Source organism: Podarcis raffonei, chromosome 14 (assembly GCF_027172205.1).
Source record: "Podarcis raffonei isolate rPodRaf1 chromosome 14, rPodRaf1.pri, whole genome shotgun sequence".
Taxonomy (NCBI): domain Eukaryota; kingdom Metazoa; phylum Chordata; class Lepidosauria; order Squamata; family Lacertidae; genus Podarcis; species Podarcis raffonei.
The window spans coordinates 5,200,471-5,227,065 of record NC_070615.1 but is presented as its reverse complement, the minus strand read 5'-3'; the positions used below and the strand labels follow the sequence as shown (position 1 = coordinate 5,227,065).

Genomic DNA, 26,595 nt, shown 5'->3' with positions numbered 1-26,595 from the left:
AATGAGTTAAAAATTCTAAACTTGATACAGTAGAACCTCTACTTACGACCGCCTCTATTTGGGCCCGATCCAAGTTGCGACCGCAGCAAGGTAAAGGTAAAGGTAAAGGTACCCCTGCCCGTACGGGCCAGTCTTGACAGACTCTGGGGTTGTGCGCCCATCTCACTCAAGAGGCCGGGGGCCAGCGCTGTCCGGAGACACTTCCGGGTCACGTGGCCAGCGTGACATCGCTGCTCTGGCGAGCCAGAGCCGCACACGGAAACGCCGTTTACCTTCCCGCTAGTAAGCGGTCCCTATTTATCTACTTGCACCCGAAGGTGCTTTCGAACTGCTAGGTTGGCAGGCGCTGGGACCGAACAACGGGAGCGCACCCCGCCGCGGGGATTCGAACCGCCGACCTTTCGATCAGCAAGCCCTAGGTGCTGAGGCTTTTACCCACAGCGCCACCTGCATCCCATTGCGACCGCAGCAAACCTGGAAGTAAATACTGGATTTGCTGTGATTCGTGGACGCGCAGAAGCGGCTTCTGCCATTTGCACATATGCAGAAGTGTGCTGCCGCCCAATGCGCCTGCGCGCAACAGCACTTCTACCAGCGACCCGAATCAACTTACGTACGGACCTCTGGAATGGATTATGTCCGTAAGTAGAGGTTCCACCGTACTGTATTTGGGCATTAGATCTGTAGTACATATTGAAGAATATACAGAAGGTTAAAAAAAAAACCTGATTTGCAGAAATCAGGAATTCTGGGGCTCATCCACTCCATGGAAGCAAGTTGCAGTTGTTCACTCCTACTAACATAGAACAACTGCACCTACTTCCATCTGCAAAGGACACTTAAAGGATAGAGAATGCAGGAAATAAAGCTCAGGTTTGCTATGTTCAGCTGGTCATAATGCAGAAAGGAGAAACTGTGTGCATGGTATTACATTAAACTTGGCACCGTAATCTTGATCCCCTGCATCAGTGATTTTAACATGCGTAGCATCACTTGAGATTAATTGTACGGGAGATCATTCAGCATTCAGCAGCTACATAAACCAAATCAATGCAATCTGCATTGCAAAGGAGTTTAGCTCATTGCAGTAATGGGAAATGTTTGAACTGTTTCCAATGTAAAGTTCACAAACTGCCTTCGATCTCTGGGTTTGAGGCAGTGGAAAGCTTTGACTTATTACAAAATGTGCATTTTGCAGTTTAAAATTGCTACCTTTGTTTAAAACCTGCTCAATGGTGCCTTATTAAAGGTCAGATTATTCATCCATCTCGCCCAGCATTGTCTCCTCTGATTGGTGGCAACTCTCCACAGGGATCATGGGAGAGAGGAGGGTCTTTCCCATCACCTTGCCCCTGGATCTTTTTTTTAAACCAGGGATGCTTAATATGAATTAGACTCGGAAGCTTCTGCTGGTGCTCTACCACTGAGCTATGGTCCTGAATTGGCTAGGGACTAACATAGCATGTTCAGCATAACCACCTTCTCATTCCATGGGTAGAAAAAGCAAGTTACCTGCAGACCCAGGTAGCTGCTTTGCATGATCTGAGAGGCACATCCCACAATGCCAGCATGTGAACCAAGCCGACTGTGGCACTTGCATATCTGACACTGCAACACTCAGCAGCACCTTTGCTAGATGTACAGTTGCGATGCCCCCGCCTTAAAAAACAGTAATTCAAAACAGTCTCTTGATGTGATTGTGCACTCAGGCTGGCCCTACATGCATGTTCCACCAGGCAAAAGAAACTTCTTCCCTTTCTTTAAGAATCTGTCTCCTGTGCCAAGTCACAGTTATTGCTTTTTGAGGGTACAGCAAAGATCTGGGGTCTGCATGTTTCCAATAGCAGCTACCTCTGCTAACTATCTGATACCTCCTTTGCATGGATGGAGTGGGCACAGGATGTGTTGGTGATGAAATGGGCCTCTGCAGCCAAAAGCTCCTGTCTCAGTCTAGCGTTGGTGCAGCGGAAAAGCCACCTATTGGTTTTAATGCTTGCTTTGAAGGTAGGACTTGGTGAAGTGCAAGGAGCTAAAGTCCTGACAAGGTTCAGGTTGCACTGGATAGAATGGGTGGTAGTTTGGAAAAGAACTGGGGGCTACCCATCCCAAGCGACTCAGCCACTTGCAAAAGAGTAGTGGAGATTCGCAATCCATGCAAGTGAGGGTGCAGGGGAAGGGATGATGGAGCTGGGTCAGGGAAAGTGGGTCTTGGTGCACTTGTTCCCAGGGCTGGCCCTACCAACAGGGCCAGCCCAAGTGAAGCAGTAGATGGGGGGAGGTGACAGCAGCTGTAGCAGCCCCCACTGACCTTTCACCCTCTGCTCCCCCAGTATGGGTAAAACTAGGGTCTCAACTAGGGCCAGGGCCTTTTCAGTACTGGCCCCGACTTGGTGGAACGCTGTGTCACAGGAGACTAGGGCCCTGCGGGACTTGACATCTTTCTGCAGGGCTGGCAAGACAGAGCTGTTCCACCTGGCCTTTGGTTTGGACTCAGTCTGACCCTTATGTTTCCCTCCCCTTATGGTTTTGATTTATGGGCTACTATTAAAATAAGGCTGCATTTTAAATTGTATTTTAATAAACTTTTTTTTTGTTATTTTTGTTTGTGTCCCCCCCAATATGTTTTATTGTAATTTTATTGGTGTTAGCCGCCCTGAGCCTGGCTCTGGCCGTGGAGGGCAGGGTATAAATAAAAAAATATTATTATTATTATTATTATTATTATTATTATTATTATTATTATTATTATTATTAAAATCAGGCGGTGGATGTAAATTCAGCAAACCCACCAAAAGAGAAAAGTAGGATAGGAATGGACAAAGCCGGCATCAATCCATGAGGATGCCACACCACACCTTTGTGGCAAATATTCATCTCTGGCCCTGCTTCAGTTCTCTGGGAAGAGGATTCAGGTGGCAGTGGGGTGGATGGCCTCTGATCTACCCACTGAGCTGTCACCAGATGGTTCTTTAAAGCCATCTCGGTGCATGACCAGGACTGTGCAGCTGGGCTTGCAGGTGTGGCCAGACAGCTTCATTTGGTGCTCTGCCTCAGTTGGGTGGCACAGCATCCAGCCCCAGCTCTGTCACTTCATCCAAACCTGTAGAAACCTTGATCTTCCAAAGGATTCTGCATGTAAAACCCACTTAGCATAATTGTAAGGTAGTGGTGGCCGCTGGCCAAGTTGACTTTGAAAGGGGATTCAAGCCATTCTTGGGAGAAGAGGAGAGGCCTGTCAGTGACTACTAATCTTCATGGCTAATATGCTAGTTTATTGTTCAGAGGCAGTGACTATCTGTTGGGGTGTGTGGGGGGGAAATAAGAGGGAAGGCAATTATCTTCATGTCCTGCTTATGGGAAGCTTTGACAGGCGGGTGTTAGAAAGAGGGTCTTAAACTAGCTGGGTCTTTGGGGATCTGATCCAGATGGTCCCTCCGTGTGTCCTTACATTCTCAAGGAGGAAGTAATATTTGTGCCAAACATCGGAACTGGGCGTTTGCTTTCACGGAAGAGTGAAAATTCGCGAGACTGAAAGATGGCACGAATTCTTGGCCACACCCTTTTCCTGACACTGACAACCTCGGAGAGAACCTTAGGCAGGGCGTGTCTGAGCCTTGGCTGCCCGCCAGTCTCCTGGCATCTTTGATTCGGTGGTTTCTCCTCTCTCTTTCCTCCTCCTCCTACTGGACAGCTCCCCTCTGGCCGCCACGCGCCTCTTGGTCCCAAGGCAAAGCTGCCCTTGCTCTGGCTGATGGCGCCTTTGTCAGCGAGGGAGCAGCAGCTCTGCATCAGCTCTCAGCAACTGGACAGCAACTCTGCCGCTGGCGCCTCCCCAGCTGCTGGTGTCAGCGCTTTGGAAGCGCTTCTTCCTGTCTCGGGGCGCCGGGCAAGGATGGCCGGGAGGGAGGGGCGCAGACGCAAACTGGAGGCAAACCAGCAGCTTCATAAGACTGTGATAGCGAGTGGGAGCGGGAATGGGCGCGGCGAGGGCGCAGAGGGGATTGCCCGCCAGGCGACCACCGGCTATTCCGCTCAAATTGGAATTGGCAGTTCTTAGCTTAGGTCTCCCGACCCTTGATGCCTCTCCCCCTCCTCTTTCTGCCTGTGTTTGTCCCCTTCTCTCTCCTCCTCCCTGCAGAACTTCTCATTGCCGCCGCCGCCGCCTTTCCTTCCCCAGGATACATTCATAAATAATCCTCCCCCTGGAATAGCTCTTCTGCCTGGTCTAAGCAAGCTGATCCCGAGTCAGGCTGATGGTCCGTCGAGGCCAGGAACCGGAACTGGCTCTCCAGGGATTCGCCCAGGAGTCTCTCCCAGCCCTGGGATGATGGGTATCAAGCGTGGGAGCTCTTTCTTGCATAATTACATAGGACCAGGGCAGCAGGGGTGGGGGCATGGGCGGGGATTTCTTTTAGGCGGGGGCAGCCAAAGTTGGGGGGGGGGGCAGAACCTCAGATAATTGAGTACTTTCAATGCTTTGTGGATCTAGGGGGGCAGCTGCCCATGCGTTTTTTCATGCCAACCTCCCATCCTCCAACCATGGGCTTAGCCCAAGGGGGCAGCTGTCCCCCCTAAATCAGTACAAATCTGAGGTTCTGCCCCCTCAACAAAAATCCTGCAGGTACCTTTTCTCCAGCAGGTACCTTTTAACTGCAACAGGGTTGGATGAACCTTTGTGGTAACGACATTAAGGGCTTAGAGTCCCAGTCTAACAGGGGAGACTGTGATGGTGAGATTTTATGGGAGCTTCCACTGACCTGGGGTGCACACATGCCCACCCCCTTTACACCTGGTTGCAATTCTTTGTAGCTCAGAACATCTTGGCCACACTGTCAGGACAAATATTTTTGTAACCTGCTTAGATACTATATTTGCAATCAAGCAGTGTATGCATTTTTAAAAAATAAGCTGGTATAATTCTGAACATGGCTGCTGCCAGCTGCTTCTTAAGGTATGTTTCAAAACATGGGACTTGGGGTAATAGATCTCCTGCTTGGACCTCTTAGGACTCTAATCTGGGGATCTTGAAGTGCTGCACTCTTTTTCTCTTGCTGCTGATGCAAGCTCTCTGATTCTCAGCTGCCTTGGGACATAATTTTGCAGGAAGTTCATGAATAAGCATTTCTGAAGCAACCCCACACCCCGGGCTGAGGCTGGAGAGAGCCAAAGGCTAAGTATAAATCATGACTGCTGGGAGAGAGGGGGAGAGGAAGTGGAGTCTAGGATGGATCCCTGCCCTAACCCTAGCACAACCTTTCACAGTCTGTTGCTTTTGACTGCCCAAGCATATGGGAGCATCTTTTTACTAGCACAGGCCCCTTGGGACTGACCTGTCACATCACCTGTGTGTGTGCCTCTTTGACCACAAATGCAATCTAGGAGACTTTCATTTTAAAAAAATGCATTTCTAGTGGGATTGCTGTGTTAAGTCTGTTGCAGTGGAAACAAGGTCCTGTGGCACCTTCAAGACAATTAAGCTGATTAGGCCAACAAGGCTTTTGTGAACAAGACTGTGCTATGTTACTAGACCTCATGGATACAAGAGGTCAGGGATGGCTAAACCTTTTTGCTTGAGGATCATATTCATTATGGCAAACCGATGGGTGGGTGGCTGTGTCCCAAGGCGAGTGTGGTTATCTCACACTCTCACATGCACAGATACTTGGGAGACACACAGGCACACAGCCCACCCCCAAGCGGATGGGTTCAAATCAGCTAAGGAGAGGAGTTAATCACCTAGCACTACCTCCCTCCTCTTGCTACGGTTGCCAGAATTGGTGGTCTAGTAAAAAATTACTTGGGGCCCATATCAGGACCCCAAAGTGGGGACTGGCAACTCTGGTCTGTGTGCTCATGTGCATGTCATGGAGGCCTTATGAAGATGTAGAGGCCTGGCCAATGCAAAGCAAAGGCTGTTAGTGTCCTCTTTTATATACCCACTTTCAATTTTTTTTGATGGGGAAAGGAGTCCTACCTTATGTTAAAACAAATGAACAAGGTGCTTATAATATGGTATGAGGAAGCCAAATGGAATATTCAGTTCCCAAGGCTTTTCCTTAGGCAGCAACTGTTTATTTTCATTTATTTCTCAATTTCTCAAACACCTCAGCCACTTGCAAAGGAATGATATTTCCAAAATTTCAAAAGCCAAGGCATGCCTGTGGGCTGGGCCAAAGGAAGCTCAAGCAGGTGTACAGAGCACTAGACAGGGAGTTAAGTTTTGCCCTGGGTTCTAGTGCACTCCCTCCACCTTGCCTTTGTCTTCTAGCCACTAGCTGTAAAATGGGTACAATTTTGATGGGGCTATGGTTGAAGTTCTTGAGGAGCTGAAAGTCAAAAATATTGTACAAATAAACATGTATTTTGTGATATACAGTAGAATTGGTCCAAAAATGAATATAAAATGAAATTTATTTGTCCCATTTCTTTAATAAAATGTGGAAGGCAATGCAATAAAAACAGCATAAAACAACCAATCCTGGGTGCAATAAAAATGATTGAAACAGCATCAAACAGAACAAGCAACCAATTAATATCAGCAAGGAGTGTCATTGTCCACCCTGTTGAACAAAACAATTGCATTGAGATTTATTACAATATGAAACCCAATTTAAATTAGAGTGCCTGAGGGATTGGGGGCGGGTGGGGATGAATAGGGCCGTCAACCCAGTAAATAAATCTCCTCGAGCAATTCTGAGCCTCAGTCCTTGTTAACCTGGTGCCTTCCAGGTGTTTTGGACTGCAATTCCCATCAGCCCCAGCCAGCTCAGCTATGCTGACTGGAGCTGATGGGAGTTGGAGTCCCAAGCAGCAGAGAGACAATATCACTTTACTCAGAATCAAGTCCTACTTTATTAAATGAGCCTCACTCACATGTAAGGATATGCAGATGAGTGGAGCCAACGAGGATTAACTGAGTGATTAATTTTGTAAGCCAAGAGTTCGAAAGCCAAACAAACAAACAAACCTGCTTGCATTGTGATAGAAGAGGCATTTGCTCCTTTGACAGAGGAAAGGGAATGGGTTTTTTTATGCAATGCTTTTTAAAATAAACAACTGAGATAAAAATAATATTTGTAAAAGCTGGATCAGTCAGGGTACTTTCACCTGATCAATCAGGGACTTTTTTTTAGTGGAATAAAAGCTTCTAGTAATAATAATAATTTATTATTTATTTTACAAGTACTACTTGGCAATAGTCTATATGAGCAATGTTCTGGGACTGTCTTATCAGTGGCTGAACAGGAGACGGTAGTATGATGTGGCTGCAAAAAATGGTTTATGGGATTTTCAGCAGCATTAACAAAAGTTTAACTTGAAAGTCAGAGTTGTCCTTTATTTCAGATTAGTCAGGGCTCATCTGGAGTATTGCGTCCAGTTTTTGAAATGAAGATGGAAAACGTCAGGCCTCTGAAGACAAGTTGAAAGAATGGAGTGATGCAGGACGAGAAGGAGGACAACATGTAAAGCAGCACTCTCTGCACACAACATGTAAACAGCAGTGCTGTTGCTATTCATAACTCCTGGACACACTACTGCTTCATTATCAGGCAGACACGATACTTGCCAGCCTGTTGTGGTCAGAGGAAACAGAAGCCACATAAGGCACCCTTCCCCAGCCTGGTGCTGCCCATATTGGAGGAAGCCCCCATTGGACGATTTGCAGTCCCTCGTCACAATGTTGGATTTCCATGAAGAAAAACCCAAGAGGCCAGGAAAATTGTAGTTGCATGGGGTGGGAAAGGGAAGCTCTAGGGGTTAATGTGGGAGAAATGGCTGGGAGGGTTGTAGAGTTGAGTGAGCAGGGGTACAGCCCTGTGTGTGTGTGTGTAAATAAAGTCCTCCAACCTTTCACCAATGAAACAGAGACAGCTTATTCCATGATGATGATGATTTTATTATTTATACCCCATCCATCTGACTGGGTTGCCCCAGTCACTCTGGGCAGCTTTCAACATATATAAAAACATTATAAAACACTGAACGTCAAAAAACTTCCCTATACAGGGCTGCCTTCAGATGTCTTCTAAAGTTTCCATAGTTACTTATCTCCTTGGCTCAGGGGTCACATAATTCCACATCCTAAGGAAAAGTGGGGCATTCTGGGATCAAATCAGAAAGCGGGAGAGCTTCTATAATCCCAAGACTGTCCCTGGAAAATAGGGATACTTGGAGGGGCTGATATACATCACTACAATTTCCATCATACTGACTGTTGATCACGCTTGCTGGGGTTAATGGGAGCTAGAGCCCCACAAATATCTGGAGGGTACCATGTTGAGGAAGGCTAGCCAAGGCATTTGACATGAAACATACCCAACAGGGTATCCCACACAAGAAGCCAAGTATTTATTTTCTGCTGTGGCTCCAGAGGGCAAGATGAGATCTAAGAGCTTGGGTAGATTTGGGTTGAACATTAGGTGAAACTTCATGAGAGTAAGAGAGGCTGGCCAAGGGATCTGCTTCCCTGGAAGGATGGCGGGCTCTCTCTCCTGGGAGGCCTAGGAAAGAGAACAGCTTGGGAACACAATGGCTCTGGATTCCCTCCATGGAGCAGAGGGTATGGCTAGCCAGGATACAAGAAAGCCTACAACTCTATGATCAACAAGCCTTATCCACAATGGCCATGTTCTGCTGCCACAGTCAGAGGCAGTATACCTCAGGACAGGGCCGGCCTACCCATGAGGCAAAGCAAGGCAGCTGCTTCAGGCCACAAGATGTACAAGGGCAGCGTATCTTGCCTCTAAGGAATGCATTGTCCACTGTTGTCATTGCTTTACTCCTCCCTTGTTCCCAAAGTAGATATTTATCCCCAACCCCCTGTTCCCGATGTAGGTCTTCACTCACCTGTTCTTCCCTGCTGGGTGGAGAGGGCCATTTTGTGGTTTGCCTCAGGTGCTAAAATGTCTTGGGCAAGCCCTGCCTCAGGATACCGGATGCTGGGAATCACAGGTGGGCAGAGTGCTGTTGCCCTCAGGTCCTGCCTTTGGGGTTCCCTCTGGAACATCCGGTGGGCCACTGGGGGAACAGACGACTGGACTGGATGGTCTGATGATCTGATCTATCAGGCTCTTCCTATGTTCTTATGATTCTGTGATAAATTAATAGCAGTTAATTGCTCTCCCAGCCCACCCGGAGATGTTTTCAAGAGACTGGCCTTGGCACCTTCTGCATGCAAAGGAAGTGCTCTCCAGCGGAGCTGCTACTGCTGCAGCTTGGGCCACCTCTGGACTGGAGCTGCCCCTCAGCTTCTTGCAGGAGTAGAAAGTGCTTTCCCAACAACATGGTGTCTGGGGTTTGGGATTCTTTTGTATTTTTTTGTTTGATGATACGGTTCCTTAAAAAAACACACCCTAAAGTGAAATATAAATGTATTAAAATTAAAAAACAACAAAAGAACCAGAAAACCACTATTAGTATAAAAGCAAGAAAACAACTATGATTATTATTGGTTATTGTGATGATAATAATTGTGCTTCTCCAAGCCTATGACAGAAATAGGATTTTGTTGATGGGTCTCAGAGACCCGGGAGGCGCCCACCGCCCTCCAGCAGGGGGCGCGCTGCCAGCCCCTCCCGCCGCCCCTTCCTTCGCCTGACGCTAGGGGGCGGCAAACAGCGGGAAGGCAGAGAGGAAAAAGTGAAGCGGGCGAGTGCGCGGGGCGGGGGACAGAAGAAAGAGGCGGCGGCGGATCTCGCGAGGCCCCTGAGGAAGTCCCGCGAGATCTCGCCGACTCTTTCCCTCCCCGCGTCATGTTTCCTCCCCTTTGACAAGCTGCTGCCGGAGAAGCAGGAGAAGCGGGGAGGACGGGGGCGCCGCCGCCGCTGCCGCTGCCTCTGCCGCCTCACGGGACCTCCCGCCGCGGGCCCCGCCAGCCTCGCCCGGACCGCACCTTGGTAAAGGGGTCTCCTCCCGGCGCGCTCCTGGGCGTCCCCGCGGCGCCCGCGCTGAGGGAAGGCGAGGCCTGAGGGGAGGGGGGAGGGGCAACCGCCGCCGGGGAGGGGCGAGGGGGAGGGGAGCCCCGCCGAGCGGGGAGGGGAGGGGCCCGCCCCCCGCGACCCCGCCCGGCCCCGAGGGGACTCCCGCCTCCCCCATGATTTGGGGCGCTCCTGCCATCGCCCTCCGTGACGCCGCCGCTCTTCATCTCGCTAACTATCTCTTATTTATTATGATGCTGCTGGTGTAATAATAGATCTTGGACTTGGCTGTTCTTACGGCAATTCCGCCGCCGTCGCTAGTGGTCTTATTTGTGTCAGTGCCATCCATATTACGATAGTGCTGCTGCTCTTGATGCTGGTGGTTGTTGTTATGTGTGACAGTGCGCATAGCAGTTTGCACAGATCTATAAGCAACGTTACACACACACGGCCCTTTCCCCTCCCTCTAGGCCCATACAATCTGAAATCAATCATGAGGGAGAGAGGATGGTTTCTAGGGCTGAACAGGAGCTTGTTGATGCCTTCTTCTGTTCTGTTTTCTCAGCAGTAAAATCCCTGCCTCAGCTTCCCGTCTTGGAGCCTAAAAAGGCAATTTGCTTAACCACGTGGAGTTATTCTCGATTTTTTCCTTTTCAACAGGCTACATCAAGTGTCCCATAAGTGGGTTGTCTGAAATAAAAATCGCAAGCAAAACCTGCAATTAGGCCCACATCAGTAAATGCACCCCGGCATGTGTTGAGTGGTGGCATGTGGGTCTGCAACTTTTGCTTCTGATGGGCAGTTTGGGTGGCTCATCTAGCCATGTGCATGGATGGGGGATGGTGGGAATGGCTGGCCATGAGGGTTTGTGTGCATCTTCCCACAAAAGTGTATTATTTTGCAGTGGTTAATCTGAGATGCACTGAGATCTCACTGTGAAAGCAGAGCAGTATAATTGCACCCATAAAGATATAATGAAAGAACAATAAGTGATCCACCCTTGAACAGCTCCTTGAAGTGCCCCATTACAGTCTCCAAGCCTTACTGCAGCTGGAAGTAGCTCCTGTGTGGCAGGGAGGCTTTTTAAACCAGGGGTGGGTAGATTTGCGGTTATTCAGATCTACTTTGTTGTTTACTTGAACCTCAAGTTCCACCAAAGCCAGTTGAAAAGACATACAATTAGAATTTAAAGAACAGGTTGCTTTTGAGAACATTCTGGGCCTAGGTACCAGAAATGAACTGAACTCAGTCATTGACTCCTGGTTTATTCATTTCTGTGGCCTGAGATAGGAAAAAGAGGCATTGTTGTTAAAACAATTGGGAGTCAGAAGTTCTCCTGCAAATCACCCAGGTATCTACCATCCCTGATTTAAATGACCTACATATCTGGGTCTTTCCAGCAAAATTGGCACACACCCCACCTGTTGCTATAGTCCGTTGTGTGCACAGGATTTCTCTGTTGTTGGATATGTGAAGTGTGAAATAGCCAGCTGTCAATTTGTTGTGAGCTGGCCTTCATTGCTGAGGACCTGTTTGTTATTCCACAGCATTACAGAGCAAATATGGTGGCTCTTTTGGCTAGTTCTCCTCTTTTTCCAGAATGCAACGGCTGTGTTAGATGTGCCCAGTGTTTTTTTTTTCTAAAAAAAAATGTTTAGGGGGACTCTCGTTTTCCTACTCGTATTGAAATACTGCCCCTCAGTGAGACCAAGCTTAGATTCATAACATGTTAAGTGATATGCATACCCCTGCGTCCCCCCAGAAAAAAGCACTGGATGTGCCATATATACATTTGTTACTTTTCTAATTTTCTCCTGTACACATCACTGGGCCTTATATACCTGTTTGGCGTGAAATGAAACATTTGAGTTGTCCAACACAAAGCTGTAACAAGTGTTATGGTGTCAGAAAATTGGCAAGACAGGTTATTTTTCTTGTGTGTTCCTATGATAGTCCTTCATAATATTGTGAAGCTTCTTAGTATAAATAGCACAATTATGAACTGGGTTAATATTCCCAACTTATTCATATACAGTACTGAAGGTTCTTTTCTAGGCTATTCTGTAGTTGCAAGCCTTTTTGTAGCAAAGTTAAGTAACTGGAAAATAACTTCAAGTACCCCTATTCTGGCGCTGCATATTTAGGAACTGGACCCAGAATTTTGGGCACCAACATTGCCCATATCTATGTACAAGCATCATAACTATATAGGTACAAAGGCAACCAAAGTCCTGGGACATTTCCTCTCTTCAGATGACCCTAGGCAGCTTCCATGTCCCTCAGTGGTATAGTCTTTTCTTTGTGGTTTGATTAATTCCCATGTCTCATACAGGGGAATGATCGTAAGGATTGCATGCATGCTTGGAATTGTCACATTGAACTTATATTCCATATTCCATGCAGACAAGCATAGGATCAGGTTCTTTGTAACTTATTTCAGCTCATAAATGAGTAGTGGATACCATGGATTTTATTTTGTGAAGAAAATGAACGCTTTATTTATCAGATAGCAAACTTTACAAAGGCAACAGAAACAGTATGTTATACTGCACGTAAAATCAGTCATATTGTCCAGTACGATGTTATGGATTTAGTGAAACCACCATACACTTCAATTTTTATCATTTCAGTTGTTTAAACTTTTTGAGTGGATTTGTCTGTCTTCCATGTCACTTTAAACCAGGCGTGGGGAACCTTTCACCCTCCAGATGTTGCTGAACTACAACTCCTGACAGACCTAGCAAGTAGGGCCAGCAGCCAGCTATTGATTGATTGAGTAACTTTATTTATACGCCACTTTTCCACAGTGTGCTGTGCCCAAAATCACTTCCAACAGATATCTGGAAATGAATAAAAATATTTATTAAAAAACACCCAGCAGACATCTACTTAATATCAAATACACATGCACTCTTATGATAGAATTTAATCAACACGCAGGGGGCCAAAGGTTCCCCAAACCTGCTTTAAACTACAGATTAAATTAAACAATGGTTTGAACTGAACAAAGCAATGTGCTGTGTATGCTGCACACACCACACACTTTGGGGACTGATTATGATGGGGGTTTGGTCACAACATAACAACTTAAGACCAGTGCTTTAATGATTAATTCAAACTCAGTCTATTGTGGTGAGGATATTTCTTTACCTATAAAGGGACTAGATTGACAGCTTGATACCAGTTTGATCTGTGCACTACTAGTCTTCTAGCTAACCATATTTCTCTGGTGCCATGCAAATATTTTGGACCACAACAAGCCATGCTCCTACCAGCCCCAGCATCATATGGCTGCAGTGGCTTGAGCTAATGAGAATTGTAGTTCAAAACAGCTGGAGGGCACAAGGTTGGTGAAGGCTGCTCTGAATGAATATTTTTTTCTTATATAAATAGGAGGGATTTTGTTTTTAAAGAAGTTTGCTAGTGCGATGCTTGATTTAGGCTCAGGCTCATTGATTACTTGCTAACATCTCTGTGATCATTTAACATTTATATGGCCTGGTTTGCACATTGCCCTGAGCTTGAGCATGGCTTAGCAAAAGTATGTGGGGTCCAGGAGAGGAGATCCTGATTGCTTTGCTTCTCTCCCATGAACTAAGTCCTAGTTTGGCTTAGTATGTTGTCCAGACTAGGACTTATGGTTTAGCTCTTCCTGACACACCACAAACTGTAAATCATAGGACAGATATTGGTTACAGCTTGTGGTTAGTTTTGGAGAGAGCTAAACCATGAGCCATGGACCACACACTAAGCCAAATGATGATGTAGCTCAGCATAACAGCAAAATGACTGTGGAGTAACTAAGCAGCCACAATCTCCTATCTGGGAGCCCAAGTGTTCACACTAACCCGTGGTTTAGCTTAATGTGATGTGCAAACCATGGCATTGTTTCTAGATTGACAATTATTTGTGAGGTTGCTGGAATGTTGTGCCATTATAGTATGGTTTAGGGCTCATCCAGACGTCCTTTTTTTTATGTGTTTCTAGGCCAACTGCCGCCTGTCTACCATGGCTGCCTCTTATGACTGATCCAGTGTCATTGAACAAGTTGGAATGTTTCCAGGCAACTCTAGTAAGAGTGTTCTTTTCTGGAACATTGGAGATGTTGTACAATAATACAGTGATACCTCTGGGTATGCAGACCTCTGGTTGCATATCCTTCAGGATGCGAACACGGCATACCCGAAAGTATTTTTCTGGGTTTCGCCACGCGCACGTGCGCAGAAGCACTCTACCACACACATGCGCAGAAGCGGCACCTCCGGTTGCGAATTCCTCAGGATCCGACCGGAGCTCCGGAACAGATCCTGTGCGCAACCGGAGGTACCACTGTATTTTAAAGAGTCTGCATTGCCCATGTTTGTTTGCACTTGTGGCACAATCTGTTGCCTGTGCTCAGTAGTGTGACATTTTGAATGCACCTTTGTGTTGGTTATGTACAGTAGCATTAAATAATTTAAAAAGGGGTCTAGAAACCTGTGCAGTTTATAAGTTAAGGGTTGCCAGCTTTTATTAACTGAATTTTAGGACACTTGAGGTCTCTTGGATACATGTGGATTAAAAATCACAGTCAGTGCTTAAGAGAAGGGACTATAATGTCTAACAGCTAAAGTGAAAGTATGATAGCAGAATATGGAAGGTTTCAGGTTCAATCTTTGGCGTGTCCCATTAAAGAACAATGTAGTAGGGCTGAGAGACCTCTTCCTGAGATGCTGGAAGATATATTTTCCTCAGGTTAGGTAGTGCGGGTTGAGATGAAATGGATAATAGTCTTGGTAGATGTCTAGTGTCCATTCTGCAAGTATAGGTATTTATGGCTGCCATTGGAAATCTCCCCCTCCATCTCCCCAATTTGAGATGGGTTTGGAAACTCAGCAACCCTATATTCTGTCCCTTCTGTTATGTTCCATGACCCGCTGGCTGCTGTTCTTCTAGTTTTCTTTTGAGTTGAAGAAGCACCTTTAATAATGTTATAATCTTGTCATTGAATGAACAACAGCCAAGTGCCTTTATTGAAATAGATGTAATAGTATTTTTATATAAGCCAGAAGTTCAGTATGTTCTAAGCAAGTGATAGAGCAATCAACAGACCACAATGACAACATTTTTTCTTCAAGCTTGTTAAGAGAGTGTCTGTGTTTAACAAGGAGCTGCTGACAACAGTTAAAAATGGACGTATCTTTAGGGGCTGCTGAAGTGTTTATTTTTCTTGCTCCTCTCAAAACATATCCCTGTGTTTCTGATTTTGCATGGAGAATATCTCCAGCAAATTTATTTTCTAACCTTCTGGAGAAGTGACAGCTTTTGTCAGCTTATCAGCATACTGGATTCTAAATAAGTGTTTGTTTTGCTGGTGACGACAAGGGTTCTAGAGTCCAACTCTTCTGTGGTGTGAGCAATTGTGAACCCTTGAAATATGCACACAGCTACCACTAGAAGCTTGGATATTTCCAGAATCACAAAACTGATTTTATTTGCTTTTCAGTTTTAAAGTCATTGTCTGTTGCAAGAGTCTCACATTGAAGATTAAAGAGAAGGTCACAGTTTTAGGAATTATAAGCGGGAAAGCAAGATAAGATTATGTTGCTAGTATACCCCTCTTTCAGTCCTCCCTGGTTGTTGCTGGTGGTAAGACTGTGATTTGTTCTAGGGTAGCCAGTTTGAGATGGCGTATGAGACTGTCTGACTGCTTCAGTTTGTTGAGACTTGGGGACTGTGTGCCTCAGCTTCCCTGTTGACTGTTCTTCAGAAAATGCTGAATGGTGTTCTGCAGTTATGTCACCACTGTGTTTGAATGTTCACAAGTGTGATCTTGCCCCCAGAATTCACAACTCATCTGAGCGTTACTATGTTGTCGTTGTTCATGTGAATTGGCCCTGAGCAGAGCAAAGGAATGCCGTGGTTGGGTGGTGCATGGACTTTACCTCTAAGGGCTGTGGTTGGAGCAAGCTTTGGGTTGTAGCCTTGTACACTGGGGCATGACAGATTTAAAGTTTGTATTCATTCACAGTTTGGGAAGCTGTTTTGTTTGTTCGTCAGCAAAAGGCAAATACTCCCAGAGAAGGCGAACACTCACCATCTACTTCAGATGCATGTTTCAAGCCTTACAGTGTTTAAACAAGAAGCTATAGATTCTGTAGTAGGACTTGTAATTTTTAATTAAAATGTATAAAGTATAACAAAAGTAATACCGTAACAGTAACAGCAGTAACAATAGGCCTTGCATTGCATTTAGACATTTGTGAACCAAAATTTTAAAAACGTGGCAGCAAATATTGGCAGTTGTGTTGAACACACAATTGATGGTGGTTCTTTTGTTCATATAGCACAATCCATGTAGATGCAGAGCAAGATAGCAAAAAAGACAGCCTTGTCTTGTATTTGTGGCCTAACTGTGAGCTCATGCAGATACTTATGGCAAAACTAGATGATTAGGAGAAAGTGTTGATGCATACTTGGTTCTCCTACTCTGATTATGTCTAGTAAATCTCAACAAACTAGACATGAGCCAACAGTGTGACGCGGCAGCTAAAAAAGCCAATGCAATTCTGGGCTGCATCAATAGGAGTATAGCATCTAGATCAAGGGAAGTAATAGTGCCACTGTATTCTGCTCTGGTCAGACCTCACCTGGAGTACTGTGTCCAGTTCTGGGCACCACAGTTCAAGAAGGACACTGACAAACTGGAACGTGTCCAGAGGAGGGAAACCAAAATGGTCAAAGACCTGGAAACGATGCCTTATGAGGAATGGCTAAGGGAGCTGGGCATGTTTAGCCTGGAGAAGAGGAGGTTAAGGGGTGATATGATAGCCATGTTCAAATATATAAAAGGATGTCACATAGAGGAGGGAGAAAGGTTGTTTTCTGCTGCTCCAGAGAAGCGGACACGGAGCAATGGATCCAAACTACAAGAAAGAAGATTCCACCTAAACATTAGGAAGAACTTCCTGACAGTAAGAGCTGTTCGACAGTGGAATTTGCTGCCAAGGAGTGTGGTGGAGTCTCCTTCTTTGGAGGTCTTTAAGCAAAGGCTTGACAACCATATGTCAGGAGTGCTCTGATGGTGTTTCCTGCTTGGCAGGGGGTTGGACTCGATGGCCCTTGTGGTCTCTTCCAACTCTATGATTCTATGATTCTATGAACATGTGATGTGATGTCAGCATGGGATGTGAGTTCTATGTGGGAAGTGATGCCATCATATCACAATCACGCCTTTTGCTTTCCTAGACTTCACTAGAGGAGATAAGGGATTGATGCTTTCAGTTGTGTGTTTCCTTTATTGTCTAGTTCACCCTTCACCATCCTGATGTCCTCTCGAGCTCCTATTAGACTGGAATCCAAGTCTACTAAAATGAAATACTAACTGTATGCTTGTATTTTTAAATATCATTTTCTCCTCTAATGTGTTATTTTCCTTAAAAATAATAGTAATCTTTGCTCACTTATCCCGATGTGTAGCTAACTATACACACACTTTTTTGTCTTTGTTTTCCTTAACCTTTTATTCATCAAGTAATCTTATTTTTGTAGTACATCACTCTTTGTTTAACTAAGCCCCCCCCCCCCGGATAAATATACTCAGAAGTATGTTCTGTTTGCCACATTTTTAACCATCTTTCTTGCACAGAAGATGGTTTGCATTTTATAAATAATGGCTTATGATCTAAGAGACATGATACAAAAGGAAAAAGGAAGAGGGAGGGAAGAGGAATATAAGCAGGTACAGGCACCAGCTGTTTCATACTGTAATGAAGTTGTATAACTAGGTTGCTGCAGGAGACAGTTCTGTGGCAAGAGGCTCTTGATGGCAATTAGTCCTGGCTAAGCTTGCTGGAAAGGTCCTTGTCATCAGTGTTCAAAATTAACCAGTTGCCAGTTGCTTTCTGCGACTCAGGAGTAACCCCTGGTGACCAAACAGAGATTTCCAGTTGCATGGTTTGCTACCAAGACCACCTCTGGCTGGGAAGGAGATGTGCTGAGGAAGACAGAACCTTTTTATTGCTGTATGATTTGCATAAGTAAGTAAACTGAAAAGAAGCTCTTTCTCAGAGTTAAATGGATTGCAGTGGCAGTGGAGAGCAGAAAGGGAGATCTGGCTGATTTTCACCCCTCCTCTTAAATCTCAAACTTTGCAGATAGAAACACATTGTGGTTTGCAAACAAATGGATTGTTTCTCTATTGCGGAGGTTGGGGAGCAGGAAGGGAGATCTGGCTAATTTTCATCCCTTCCCTTCAGTCTTTTTGTGAGACATGTTGTGGTTTTACTTGTGGGGCTTCTGATGCTGATTCCTATGCTGGCCGATTATTTAAGGGTCTGCTAACGGTGACCTTGCTTCTCAAAAGTGAAATGGCTCTAGCAGTAAAGCAGTGCCTCTTTTCTTGCTTTGCCTTACATTTAGTCTCATAATAATATTTTTGCTGGCTTGCTTGGAAGAATAAAGGTTGGATTCATCTTTTTTTTTTTTTAATAGGAATGCAGGTTGAACATGGGGGTGGGGAGACCACACTGGAAATTATAACAAAAAGGAGGATGGGGAGGGAGGTTTCCCTTCCTGTGTATCCCATTTTGAAATTTGATTTTGTGTATCTGATGGTGTATTTGGTGTGTAAGTCGAATAAACATTCTTGAGGTGTGTAAGTCAAATAAACATTCTTATCTCTTGAAATAGATAAGAAACACTTTCAGGTCTAGTTCTTTGTTCCAGTCTTGCCCATTTGTGACAGTGAGATTTAATGGATGTGGGTTTTCTGCTTTGTGAACCCAAGTCTGCAGCATGAGACAGAACATCTTCCTAGCCTTTTCTGGAGATGAGTTAGCAAAATCTGCTGATGACACCAAGTTGTTCGGGGTAGTTTTTAACTAAAAGAGGCTGTTAGGATATTTCCGTTCCACCTTAAAAGGGAGCAGGCTGTGAGTCACAGAGTCTGCGTATTTCCTGTTGCACAGGATGTTTCTGTTGTGTTTTTGCTTTCGTTTCTGTTGTTGCCTGAGCATACCGAAGCAGGCAGTCATGTTTTTTCTTTGTTCTGACCAACGCTGAATAAACTTGTAAATATGCTCTCCTGCTGTGCATCTTTCGCTGTGTGAATTCTGCTGATAGAGTGTGCACCAGCCCAAGAATGTGGCAAGCTATTTCTGAGGCTTCGTGTCGCTAATTGCTGATACTGCGTGTCTACGGGAGATCGATGGATCGTCCGGCAGCCGGCTTGGGGGCTCAGATGGACTCTCTCTCCCTGGCAGTATCCCAACAGCGAGGTGCTCCAAAACCAAAAGGATCTCTCCAAACTGAGTGAATGAGTATTAAAATGATAACTCTGATTCAGTGTTAACAAATGTAAAGTGATGCATGCTGGGGCAAAATATCCTGACATTACGTTTATGCTATTGAGGTATGAGCTGCCAGTGACTGACCAAGAATGAGATCTTAGACTCATAGAGTATACCTCAATTAAGATGTTGATCCAGCTTGTGGTAGTGGTAAAATGGGTGAATTATAGTTTTGTGACCTTTAGGAAAAGGATTGAAAACAGAACTGGAAATACCATAACAAGCCTATTGTGCAGCTTCACATGGAATACTGTCCAATTCTGGTCGCTACGTCTCTTAAAGGATATCATAATGCTGGATTTTTTAAAAGAAATGGTGGAGCATCACCAGTGCTATTTTTCTAGAAAAATAGGTGCCGGAACTCCCCAAGAACACCTCCCTCGTTTTCTTAGAATGGCAATGGCACCTACCTGAGAGGTGCCGGAAGTGTGTTTCCGTGAGTTCGGCTGAGCATCCTGCTTTTTTAAAGATTTGCTTGAGATCTCCTGTACCATTTACAGGGAAATCCTTTCCTTCACAGAAGTAAAATTGATATATAACTTGGAAAATAATCGCATTATGCCTTTCCAACTCTACAAGTAGTCTATGATTCTGTGTGGGCATGAATGGACAGAATGAGACTATGTCCCTCACTGGCAGCTCCACTACTCACAGAAGCTATGACTTTGCATATGGAAAGAAAAAGGTTCTCCCCAGTGAGAGATAACACCACCACCACCACCACCATATTTCACCACATAATTGTCACATTTCAATGCTGATTTTTCTTTCAAAAAATGGGGTGTGTGACAATTATGCGCTGAATTATCAAAGGATACGCTTTCTTGCTAGGGAGAGAAAGAAACAAACCCTTTCTCACAGCCAGGAGTGATAACATTGGGTGGGGGGTGATGCTGGGTTGCAGCATCAGCAACTAGTGAAAATAAAAAGGAAGAAATAAGTTTTTTTAAAAAAAGTCATGTCCTGCACGCCGCCCTGCAAAAAACCCCCCCTTACGCTGCAGCACAGCCTAGTGGACCTGAGAGGCACTTTCCTGACAAGATGCTGGAGGTTCAAAGACAGCAAAGGCTCCCTTGGCAGACGGGGAGGGGCAGACACACAACTCTCCTGTCAAAACAACAAAGTACATTGGCTCAAGCGTAAGGCAGCCTTTACATGGGGGGTTGCTCCTGTCGTTTACCTACAAATCCCATGATTCCCAGAGGCTGCAACTCCCATGATTCCTCTCAACTACCCTATTTTTTTTTAAAAAAATACCCTTTAACCACACCTGCTGGTGTGCAGTTGAACCTTTTAATATGGTAAATTCAACTAAATTCAACCTGCGGGAGGCCCCCACTTGTCTTGTTTGTTGCTCCGGCACTGATTATTCTTTGGGATGAATTTTAGGGCCAGAAAGAGGGGTGCGACTATTATGCGGTGAAATTACAGTAATAAATAAATAAATAGATTAATAATAATAATTTTATTATTTATACCCCACCCATATGGCTGGATTGCCAGTGTGGTGTAGTGGTTAGTGTGTGTCTGTACGACTAGGATCTGGGCAACCAGGGTTCAAATCTTGACTCAGCCATGAAGTTTACTGGGTGTTACTATCCTATACATGCCTAAATTTAAGTCCTACTATCCTCTTTGTATAACTTGTTTTGCTGTGGCTGGTTACAACCTTCAAAATACAGTGGTACCTTGGGTTAAGTACTTAATTCGTTCTGGAGGTCCGTTCTTAACCTGAAACTGTTCTTAACTTGAAGCACCACTTTAGCTAATGGGGCCTCCTGCTGCTGCCACCATACCACGGAGCACGATTTCTGTTCTCATCCTGAAGCGAAGTTCTTAACCTGAAGCACAATTTCTGGGTTAGCGGAGTCTGTAACCTGAAGCGTATGTAACCTGAAGCGTATGTAACCCGAGATACCACTGTACCACAGATTGCAAAAAGAAAAAAATAAATTCTGTGTTTTAAAAGAAATTGTCTTTTGTGCACAGCATTTATTCCATCTTCAGCTAGATACCCCGTATTGTCTTCATTTGCTTTGTAATCCTGTTTTTTAAAAAATTGTTGTGGTGACCATTTGAAGGTGCCATTTGAGGTTGAAGGTGCCATTTGGCTCCTATCTTTTATATCTCAGTTTCTAACCCTGCTTGTCAGTTTCTAACCCTTCTAACTTGGATGTTTTGGCTCCTGAACACCACAAATCCAGAAGTGATTGCTATGGTTTGCGAACCTGAACGTCCGACGGGGCTTCCACAGCTTCTGATTGGCTGCAGGAGCATTCTGCAGCCAATCAGAAGCCGCAATTTGGTTGTCAAACAGACTTCCGGACAGATTCCGTTCAACTTCCAAGATATGACTACAGTGATTTTTCTCATCTAGTTCTGGCCATGAGTTGGTTAGATAAGTTGTAACAAAGAGTTCACAGGCCTTGGAACTTCCTGTGCCAGTTGGCAAGGATGTCCTGCGCATGTTTTGAACTACAGAGCCCATCACCCGCCCCGTAGTACTGGTCAGAACTGACTGGGACTCCTGAGAATTGCAGTTGAAAACATCTAGATTAGGGAAGGTGGGAAAGACTCAGAGGGACAGTGTGGTCATAATTCTTCCTATTTTATCTACTGTGTGACATCTCCCTGGCCATTATGGATAGAGTTCTAGGCAGCTGGGTGTGGTTCAGCTTGGCTGCTTTTCAGCATTTAGAGATGATTGTGTTTATATCATTCTTTTCCAATTTTTGTGTGTCTGCCTTTTTATGACTTCTGTTTTTCAGCAGGAAATCTCTATTATGGTACTGCTCAAATATTGATTGTAGTTTTCTGGTTTGCTGAAGTTATTTCAAATATTTATTTGCTAGATGGCATTCTCTGGCTAGATGGTTCTCTGAAATATTTGCCATCTTTTACAATGCAAAAACAGATAAAAGAAAAAGGACAGCCTTAGTATCATGTAGTCCTTCAGGTCTAATATCTTCCTTCAGTTTTCTGAAATATTAGACTTCTTTGATTTTGTCTCCCATACACTGTCACCCCCACTCTCCATTACACAAAACAGAAATGAGGTAATGAGGCTTGTCCAGGTTGAACTGTTTGAGGACTGAATTGCAGATTTCTTACCGCAGTGTTGCTATAGCAATGTATGTGACTGTTGTTCATCCTGCAGTAAGCTTCTCATGACAAGTGTTGGTATGCAGGACACACAGAAAACAGGAAAAGGAGGCTAATGTTGTGAGACTGTAAAATAAGTTGCTCTGGTATTGCTTCCAGGTATTATGTAATGTTTTTCTTTTATGGTATTTTGTGTGTGCATAGAGCAGCATACAGACATATATATTGTAGTTAAACCTTTTGATGCCTTATTTTTCTAACTACAAAATCACTCTGATAGTTGAAATGCATACTGGGATGCTTAACAACAACAACAACAATAATAATAATATTTATACCCTGCCCATCTGGCTGGGTTTCCTTAGCCACTGTGAGGTTTACAGCATATATAAAACATAGTAAAATATCAAACAGTAAAAACTTCCCGATGCAGGACTGCCTTCAGATGTCTTCTAAAAGTTATGTAGTTATTTATCGCCTTGACATCTGAAGGGAGGGTGTTCCACAGGGAGGGCACCACTACCGAGAAGGCTTTCTGCCTAGTTCCCTGTAACCTTGCTTTTCTCAGTGAGGGAACCTCAATGGCTGAACCTCAATGGCCGGGCTGAACAATGGGGGTGGAGATGCTCCTTCAGGCATACTGGGCCGAGGCTGTTTAGGGCTTTAAAGGTTAGCACCAACACTTTGAATTGTGCTCGGGAGCATACTGGGAGCCAGTGAATATCCTTTAGGACCGGTGTTATATGGCCCCAGCGACCGCTCCCAGTTACCAGACTAGCTGCTGCATTCTGGATTAGTTGTAGTTTCCGAGTCACCTTCAAATGTAGCCCCACGTATAGTGGATTGCAATAGTCCAAGCAGGAGATAACCAGAGCATGCACCACTTTGGCGAGACAGTCCGCAGGCAGGTAGGGTCTCAGCCTGTGTACCAGATGGAGCCGGTAGACAGCTGCCCTGGACACAGAATTGACCTGCACCTCCATTGACAGCTGCAAGTCCAAAAGACTCCCAGGCTGCGCACCTGGTCCTTCAGGGTCATGGTTACCCCGTTCAGGACCAGGAATCCCTTACACCCACCCGCAGGGTCTTCAAGGGTTATTTCAAGGAGCCTTGTAGCTGGATAAGACCAAAGGTCCATCTTGGCATATTTCCATAGTGATTAGTAGCCATTCATAGTCTTCTGGGGAACCTGTTCTTTTAGCACATGTATATAACTTTGAAAATGACCATCTGCCTCCCATTAAAAACAAGGATTTAAGCCACCCTTATTGTCACATGTTGGCATAGGAGGCTCTGGACTGACCTGGAAAAATATTTCTGTGTTATGCAGTTTTCTGTTTTGTTTGAAAGCTTGCTAACTTACATCAATAGACATTTGATTTGGTAATAGACATTGCTCTGTCAGTTTGTATTTTTTATTTTTAACCAGTGTCTCCTGGTTGTGGTAGGAAGATGGAAAATGGAGTGCTATTCACAACAATATTTACTTCTTCTTCTTTCTTCCTGTTTTTAAATAGAGCTTATGATGAATATGTAATTATTGCACCCCATCCTCCATCTTTTGTTGATTAGTATTGGTGAGATTTGGAAAAAGTTAGCACATTGCTATTCTGCCATTTGGTGACTATGGTTTATAAACCATAGACAGACAGACAGACAGACAGACAGACAGATATTTCAAAGGCTAGCCATGTTTAGGGCATTTTGTGTATATATCTGTGTCAAGGTTGGGGCATCTGTGGCCCTCCAGATGCTGTTGGCTGGGGCTGGTATGAGTTGGAGTCCAGCATGGACAAGGATCAGGAACATTGCTGTCAACGTTTCCCTTTTTTATTTTTATTTTTTTAAAGAATATTTATTAAGGTTTTTAATACAATAACAATAAAAAGGAAAAGACAGAGTAAAAAATAATAACAAAAATACAGAAAAAAATAAGAAAAAAGAAAAGAAAAAAGAAAAAAAATAAAACATGCAGATTTTCCATTTCTCATTTTCCTTTAACATGTTTCCCGGACCTCCTCATACCTCCCTTTTTTGTATTCCGATTCAAATTGTTAGTTCAGCAAATCCTTACCATTAAGTTTTAACCTGTTTCTAAACCTGTTTCTCATGTTCCCTTAAGCTGGAAACCACTTAATTTCTATCCAACATCATTCTAACATTCATTAATTTTACAATATTTCTGTAAGTAATCTTTAAATTTCTTTTTTTTTATAGAATATTTATTAAAGTTTCCAATAATAATAATACAATAAAAATCAAAAAGAAAAAAGAAAAAATAACAAAAGTACAAAAAAATAAAAATGGTTAAAAACACATAAAATATCATTACTTATTTTTCATTTACTTATTTCCCAGTCCTCCTCATACCTCCCTTTTTTGTATTCCAATTCAAGTTGTTAGTTCAGCAAATCCTTATCAATAAATTTAAACCTATTTCTAAAGCTTTTTTTCCATATTCTCTTAAGGCATTACAGCTGGAGACCACTTAGTTTCTATCCGACATCATTCTAACATTCATTAATTTTGCAATATTTCTGTAAATAGTCTTTAAATTTCTTCCAATCTTCTTCCGCCGACCCTTCTCCCTGGTCTCGGATTCTGCCAGTCATTTCTGCCAATCCCATATAGTCCATCACCTTCATCTGCCATTCTTCCAGAGTGGGTAGATCCTGTGTCTTCCAGTATTTTGCGATGAGTATTCTTGCTGCTGTTGTAGCATACATAAAGAACGTTCTATCCTTCTTTGACACCAATTGGCCGACCATGCCCAGTAGAAAGGCCTCTGGTTTCTTCAAGAAGGTATATTTAAATACCTTTTTCATTTCATTATAAATCATTTCCCAGAAAGCCTTAATCCTAGGGCACGTCCACCAAAGATGAAATAATGTACCTTCATTTTCTTTACATTTCCAGCATTTATTATTGGGCAAATGGTAAATTTTTGCAAGCTTGACTGGGGTCATGTACCACCTGTAAATCATTTTCATAATATTCTCTCTTAAGGCATTACATGCCGTAAACTTCATACCTGTGGTCCATAACTGTTCCCAGTCAGCAAACATAATGTCATGTCCAACGTCTTGTGCCCATTTAATCATAGCAGATTTCACCGTTTCATCCTGAGTGTTCCATTTCAACAGCAAGTTATACATCTTTGACAAAATCTTAGTTTTGGATTCTAACAGTTCTGTTTCTAATTTTGATTTTTCCACCTGGAAGCCAATTTTTTAATCCAAATTATATGCCTCCATTATCTGATAATAATGAAGCCAATCTCGCACTTTGTTTTTTAGTTTCTCAAAACTCTGCAGTTTCAGTCTATCTCCTTCTTGTTCCAAAATTTCCCAATATTTCGGCCATTTGGCCTCCATATTGAGCTTTTTCTGAGCTTTCGCTTCCATTGGGGACAACCACCTTGGGGTTTTATTTTCCAATAGATCTTTATATCTTATCCAAACATTAAACAATGCTTTCCTGACAATATGGTTTTTAAATGCTTTATGTGCTTTAACCTTGTCATACCACAAATATGCATGCCACCCAAAAACGTTGTTAAAACCTTCTAAATCCAAAATGTCTGTGTTCTCAAGAAGCAGCCAGTCTTTCAACCAGCAGAATGCTGCTGATTCATAATAAAGTTTAAAGTCTGGCAGGGCAAATCCACCCCTTTCCTTTGCATCAGTTAATATCTTAAATTTTATTCTGGGCTTCTTGCCCTGCCAGACAAATTTAGAAATGTCTTTCTGCCACTTCTTGAAACAGTCCATCTTGTCCACAATTTGCAATGTTTGAAACAAAAACAACATTCTAGGCAATACATTCATCTTTATAACTGCAATTCGACCCAACAAGGAAAGCTTCAAATTTGACCAAATTTCTAAATCTTTTTTCACTTCCGTCCAACATTTTTCATAATTATCTTTAAATAAATTCCCATTTTTAGCTGTCATGTTAATCCCCAGGTATTTCACTTTCTTAACCACAGTCAAACCTGTCTCATTCTGAAACCTCTCTCTTTCAATCGATGTTAAATTTTTCTCTAAAACCTTAGTTTTTAACTTGTTCAGTTTAAATCCTGCCACTTGACCAAATTCTTGAATTAGTTCTAAAACCCTTTTAGTACTAGATTCTGGCTCCTGTAACGTCAATACTAAGTCATCTGCAAATGCTCTTAGTTTGTATTGTTTGGCTCCGACCTGTATACCTTTAACCAACCGGTCCCTTCTAATCACGTTCAGCAAAAC

The 26,595-nt window shown here is 43.9% G+C and overlaps 1 protein-coding gene across 11 annotated transcripts in view; it reads left to right on the top strand.

Annotated features, from left to right (window-relative positions):
- The first annotated feature begins 9,742 nt into the window (after positions 1-9,742).
- HERC1 (HECT and RLD domain containing E3 ubiquitin protein ligase family member 1) overlaps positions 9,743-26,595 on the top strand; it is a 111,804-nt gene continuing 94,951 nt past the window's right edge. For 10 of the 11 annotated variants that reach the window (XM_053365929.1, XM_053365925.1, XM_053365928.1 and 7 more), the window contains exon 1: positions 9,743-9,896. The gene's annotated coding sequence lies outside the window, so the exon portion shown is untranslated. Of the gene's footprint in view, positions 9,897-13,904; positions 13,990-26,595 lie in introns of all 11 variants that reach the window. The other variant, XM_053365921.1, reaches the window with a different exon arrangement.